This window comes from Taudactylus pleione, unplaced genomic scaffold (genome assembly GCF_031769625.1).
Source record: "Taudactylus pleione unplaced genomic scaffold, aTauple2 ptg000336l, whole genome shotgun sequence".
Classification (NCBI taxonomy): Eukaryota; Metazoa; Chordata; class Amphibia; order Anura; family Myobatrachidae; genus Taudactylus; species Taudactylus pleione.
In genome coordinates this window covers 4,144,289-4,150,947 of record NW_028284737.1, presented here as the reverse complement: position 1 = coordinate 4,150,947, position 6,659 = coordinate 4,144,289, and the positions used below count along the sequence as shown (strand labels likewise).

At 44.5% G+C, this 6,659-nt stretch overlaps 1 pseudogene; it reads right to left on the bottom strand.

The window, feature by feature from the left end:
* Positions 1 to 3,325: 3,325 nt before the first annotated feature.
* On the bottom strand, positions 3,326 to 3,435 carry LOC148508875 (U2 spliceosomal RNA; annotated as a pseudogene).
* Positions 3,436 to 6,659: the final 3,224 nt, after the last annotated feature.

Genomic DNA, 6,659 nt, shown 5'->3' with positions numbered 1-6,659 from the left:
CACAACGTCGTTCAGACTTATGAGGTCGGCCATGCAGCACCATCGATGCCGATATATCTTGCAGCTATATCTGTACTTCTGGCTGTTTGTATGGGTGACCTGCCGACCGCCTGTGCACTTGCTGCAGGGGCTGCTGATCCTCTCAACTGGTCCCAGACACATCCAGCGGCTGATTGGAACTGGTGTGTGTAGCTTACAAATTGGCTGCAAGGACAACGGATCGGTCTGCTGACGATCCGTTGTTTTAAGGATAAAATAAAATTATATAAACTACCATTTTTGCAGGTCTATCAGTAAAATAAATATTATTAAAAAGAAAACTAAAACCCCCCCCAAAAAAAACACTTCACTACTACATTTACATGACAGTGATATGCTTCCACTATTTTCATGGTTTCAGAGCCACTCGCACGGTGTATGTAAACTGCGTAGGCAATGCTATCGCACAGCAATGCATTAGCACGCCCAGTATTTCTTAGAGAGCAATCACATAGTTTATGCAGACATCCACCAGCCTGTCTTAAGACGCCCACTTGCGCACGTTATGTCCGGAAAGTGTATGCAACCATCGGTACATCGGATGCGATCGCATCGCTTGAGGTTGACCATACCCTACTGCGAGCACTTCAGTGTAAAAACAAGCCAGGTGACGTGTACTATGATGCTGTCCTATAATTATGCACACCTGTAAACCGCCGTTGAGATGCTCAGGCACGCCTGCGTTTGCACCTCCACTCCCCCGTTTTTAATGGCCAGCCCCTGTTACCACATACAAACTGCTTCCCCTGTCACTCACTCTGCTGGGCTGTCTATGCGCAGCGAGCGAACGCATTGTGAACTTTCACTGCGATGCATAAGCATGAGCACACTGCATACACAATGCATACCATCGGCAGCAGCAAGCGTTTGCATCTAAACGACTGGTCTGAATGAGCTCCCATGTCCCTTAAATGAATGAAATGTAGGACAGCTCTCTATCAGCGAGTGTGGTAATGTAGTGCAGGTTACTCAAGCCTGGTTCATCTGTTATGGAATCACAAGTTTCTGCAGCGGATGCCTAGAAAGCAGGTAGAGCAGAGGTTTCCAAACGTGGTCCTCAAGGCACCCTAACAGTTCAGGTTTTAAGGATATTCATGCTTGACCACAGGTGACTTAATTAGTGCCTCAGTCAATTTGACTTAACCACCTGTGCTCAACCATGGATATCTCTAAAACCTGAACTGTTGAGGTGCTTGGAGGACCGCGTTTGGGAACCTCTGAGTTAGAGAACTGCATATTGCACAATTGATGAAATTTCACAAGTTGCGTCTGTCGCATAGGGGATTATCTTGTACTTTACCTATTGATCCTCTTCCAAAAAGCCAGTTTCCTAAATATTCCAGTCCCTCACAGCTATTCTATAAATATATCAAAGGACTGTAATATCCTGGCAGAAAGAAAAAAAAAATTAACACTCCAGGATAAAAATCTGTTTTCTTTCAAGTAAATCCTGTTTTGTAATAAATGTCCTGACATCACCCATTTTTATGTGGGACTTTCCAAACAATGACCTTTTTGTATCACAACGTTTGGCTTTATTAAGTCTCAGTGAGGATCCTTTGTATGGTTTATAATGAAATCTTCCTTGTATTTCATCTACTACACACATTGCAATGTTGGGCCAAATTGGTCCTAAATGACCAAATTGTTGGCCAGCTCTCTGTGTGCGAGCGCAGCTGAATTGTTGGGCACTGACGTCTACAAATACATCTCTAGTCTATAACGGGAACATTTTATTCAATGTTTTATTATGACTACTATGTTTGTTACATAAGACAATCACCTATTTGTGTTCATTAAGGGCACATTTACATTACTGCATCTAGAGTAATATGCTGCAGCTTGAACCACCCATTTGCCAACCTTGCAGATCATTCAGATTAGAACCTGTTCTGGCAGATGACTCATTAGATGCAATGTTGGCAAAGGGGTGACTATAAAACCAAAGCACTTGCTGAAAAAATGAGATTTTTTTTTTCAGCAAATGAATTACTGTGCTTGAAGGGTTTTTACTCTGCTTGCAGTCCTTCTTTTGGTGTTTCTCTGTTTTTGGACTATATAGATCGATTTTCCTTCTCTTTTTGCTCCTGCTTTGGCTTGCTAACTAGACTGAGCTGCCTGTGGCAGGGTGCAGGGTATGGGGGGGGGGGGTGACGGGGCTGACGGGAGAAAAAGTTTAACTAGTTGGTGTCCGGAATCATCCTGCTCCAACCTATACCCAAGGAGGTAATGCCAGTGTCCCCTATGGATTCCGAAGTAAAGGCTTTAACTAGGTAAGACCATAAATCTTTTTCTTCTTCATGCTATAGGGTACACAGGCATTACCTTGGGACATTCCAAAGCTATAACCTTGAGGGAGGGGACGCGACGGAGCTCGAAAGGTGTCAAATGAATAGAATCTTAGGAAAGTGGGAGGAGGATCATGACTGGCACCCCCTTACAAGTTGCTTAGCCGAGGCACCTTCGCGAGTTGCCTATAAAGTACCCACCGATCTGGTGGAATGAGTCCTCACCACAGATGGCACAGCACCATGGATAGACAAACAGAGCCAATTGGCAAAAAGTCTGTCCTGAAGGAGGCCAGCGCCATCCATGGCAGATGTAGAAGACAAGATAATGAACCTGTCCTACGGAGTTCCCGGTCCTTAGTAGCAAGGACCAGAGGGCCCCACAGCGTCCAAAGAGGTCTTCTCTGGGGGAAAAAAAAATCTGGTAAGGTATGAAAGCAAATGACAATCAGCAATTTGCTCTCAAACACCAGAAAATGGACAAAAACTGTTGTTTGAACAAATTGTTTAGATCAAATATTTAACAAATTTGTCTGAACGACCATTTTCATCTGTTTTCTGGCATTTAGGAGCAAATTGATCACCATCATTTACTCCCATATGTTACCAGATTTTCATTCCAACCAATCAACTAGTTGGCTGGTTGGACAGATAATCCTTAGATGTGTGGCCAATTTAAGCCAGTGCACCAGGAACGAAGCCCGAGGAAGTCGAGGATGCTGACACCTTGGTGGTTAGGACAGCAGTATTTACTGCTGCATCTACAAGATAAGAGGTCACCTTACTGAAATGCTCCACTAACCATCAAACCTCGTTCCTACAGGTACCTGATCTGAGGCCCTCCTGAAAGACCCAGTCTCCAAAGGCTTTAGGCACACAGGCAAAAGCCAGGGCTGGATCTGCGATGGCATCTGTCTGAGCATTAATACCCTATGGAAAAGTTTCCAAATTCCTATCAGTCAGATCCTTAAGAGATGTCCTATTAGCACTAGGAAGGGAAATGTTATTGGCTAACCAGGCAATGTGAGCAAGCTCTTTGGGCATATCCGATATTAAACTGATAAAAACAGAAACTACACTTGATCCTAGCTAAAAGCCGAGAAGTGCTGTCAGGACTGGAAGGCCAGTGCTGAGCCATGCCTGCTGGCTAGCCTACTCCTGTATGGAGTTAGTGAAGGTGTGCTGCATCTCTCTATAGTAGGTGTGATCCTCCTCAAAGGAAGGAGACCTGCGCATTAGCCCGACAGACCATGGAACACTAACTGGCCAGGAACTGCAAACTGGTAATAAAACATCCACATTACCTGTAAATGGAAGTCTGTGACGGCAACCTTGACTGGTAGGGTTGAAGAAACCTTCACACCATGTAGCCGTGAAACACCCGGCACCAAGGCCTGTGATAGTGATTCCTCAGCCATCGCTGTTTTAGAACCCAGAGTTCTGTGGAGAAAGTACATTATTACCCAGCTCTAGAAAAAAAGGTTCAAACAGCTACGCAAGACAGGAACACCCACCTCCCTGGGTGCTTCAACCTTGGAAGCCATGTAAAAGCAGTCCAAGTGTATCTCCCACACAAAAGGTATAAAAACAGTGATGTGTAGATTACGGGGCTGTGCCGTGAACGAGAAAGCGCCACAAATAGAGAAATAAGTAGGGCTATAGAGAAAAAAAAAAAAGTAAAAACTCAGGTCATACTTAAGTAATAGCTCTATGATTTGAGATATTAACATGAGCTTTACTGATGGGGTACCTAGATATAGACATCTTTATATATTACACACACACACACACGCACGCACGCACGCACGCACCTCAGGACTACACAACATTCAAGGCACAGAACCAATGGCCAATAATGGTGCTCAACAACCAGCTCCCACAGAGCAGGAAGGAGTTAAATGTATACTAGACTAGCTATAGTGAGGTATACATGGAGACAACAGCCCTTACTCTCAGGAAGCTTGCATTATATAAATGGCTGCCCAGCATATATCCATAGGAGGTGAGAGATAAAGGATGGAAATTCCCTGGGACAGGGAGGGAGCCTGTCTCCCCCTCTGGGGTGGACCCCAGGGACATGGACCTCACAGGGTTGTCTAGTGTATGGTGTGGGGACACCCGGAGCCTACAGTACCAACACCACCGGTGGTCTTCACAGCATCAGTGTATAGACACGAGCATATGTGGCTCCCTGCAAGTAGGCATAAGCACCAGCTGTGCTCCCCCCGGCGTCAGGCTGTGGGTCCCTGGTGCGTGCCAGGGACCTGCCAAAGACGCTGACCCACTTGCCAGTGCTGCGGCAACCGGTGCAGGGGGTCAGTGGAGCAGCGGTGCAGGTGTCCTATAGGACACCTAGTGCTGTTCACTCATGTTAAATTTTTTTATAAATTAATTAAAATGAAATAAAAAGCTAGACTGCTTAAAGCAGTCTCTAAGTGCCTACTCCTGCAAGGCACCAAACTAAAACTCAGCTGGCTGGGGGTGAGGTATAGGGGGGAAGGAGCCAGGGCTGATGGGAGAAAAAGTTGAACTAGTCGGCACCCGGACTCCTCTTGCTCCAGCCTATACCCAAGGTAATGCCTGTATCCTCTATAGCATGAAGAAGAAAGAGAGGTGTTGGGTTAACTAGTTAAACAAAAAACAAAAGAAACAGTATAAAACAGCATAAGTTGTGTTTATTTGAAATAATAAAAAAGTGAGAGTAAGAAATGTGTTAAGAGAACAGGGGAGGAAAGGATGGACATGCTTCCTATACAGTACATGGTACTGAACCTTTCCTATAGTAATTGTTGTTTATATACAGATATTTTTACTTTTTACCGAGTTTGTGACAATGAGACCAGACCTTTGGGATTTTTTGTATTGATTCAAAGCAGTCTCCACCCCAGCAGGTACAGTACTGGTCACAGTTAACCAGCGATAACACTGGTATCTATTTCACCCATTGTAGTGTTATATACAGGACTGTCACACATCAATCAGTCAAGGTGTCCATATCAAATTCTATGACTGGACTTTTTTCTAAAAATATGGCTGAAATGTGATTTACTGACTGAGTTCTTTATCAATACTACAGCCTATTAGCAATCATCGTGACAGGCATCATTTTACCCATAATAAATAACATCTGTAGGGAGAGTTGTAAATTAATGGCAGACACCTCAATCTGTCCACCTAGGAATCCCCTAAGAATCCTTATAGTCTTGGACATAATATCCATCACCTGTGTTTTTACTACAGTCTTGAATTGTGTATAAACAACAGTTTTTATGTTGCAATTTGTATCTGGTTATTGGGATACAAACCTTTGTATAGGAGTCTGATCAACTCTACTTGTTTCAGATGTGTTACTTATACCGCTTTTACACCAAAATTCTGGGTCTGACCCGGAGGTTGGAACAGGGTTCCAATCTGGATCAGACCCGGAATTTAGCCGGCGCCGACCCAGGATTTTCCAGCTCCAGCGCCGTTCATACCGGAGCCAGGTCTGCACAGACCCGAAACAGGCCTGTATATTAGAGTGGCCAGACAGAAGCCACTCCTTAGTAAAAAGCTAATGGCAGCCCATCTGGTGTTTGCCAAAATGCACCTGAAGGACTCTCTGGTCTGATGAGACAAAGATTGAACTCTTTGGCATGAATGCCAGGTGTTATGTTTGGAGGAAACCAGGCACCGGTCATCACCAGGCCAATACCATCCCTACAGTGAAGCATGATGGTTGCAACATCATGCTGTGGGGATGTTTTTCAGCGGCAGGAACTGGGAGACTAGTCAGGATAGAGGGAAAAATGAATGCAGCAATGTACAGAGACATCCTGGATGAAAACCTGCTCCAGAGCGCTCTTGACCTCAGACTGGGGCGATGGTTCATCTTTCAGCAGGACAACGACCCTAAGCACACAGCCAAGATATCAAAGGAGTGGCTTCAGGACAACTCTGTGAATGTCCTTGAGTGGCCCAGCCAGAGCCCAGACTTGAATCCGATTGAACATCTCTGGAGAGATCTGAAAATGGCTGTGCACCGACGCTTCCCATCCAACCTGATGGAGCTTGAGAGGTTCTGCAAAGAGGAATGGGCAAAACTGCCCAAAGATAGGTGTGCCAAGCTGTGGCATCATATTCAAAAAGACTTGAGGCTGTAATTGCTGCCAAAGGTGCATCAATAAAGTATTGAGCAAAGGCCATGAATACTGATGTACGTATGATTTTTTAGGTTTTTTTTTTATTAAATTTGCAAAAATCTCAAAAAAACTTTTTACACGTTCTCATTATGGGGTATTGTGTGTAGAATTTTGAGGACAAATATTGATTTATTCCATTTTGGAATAAGGC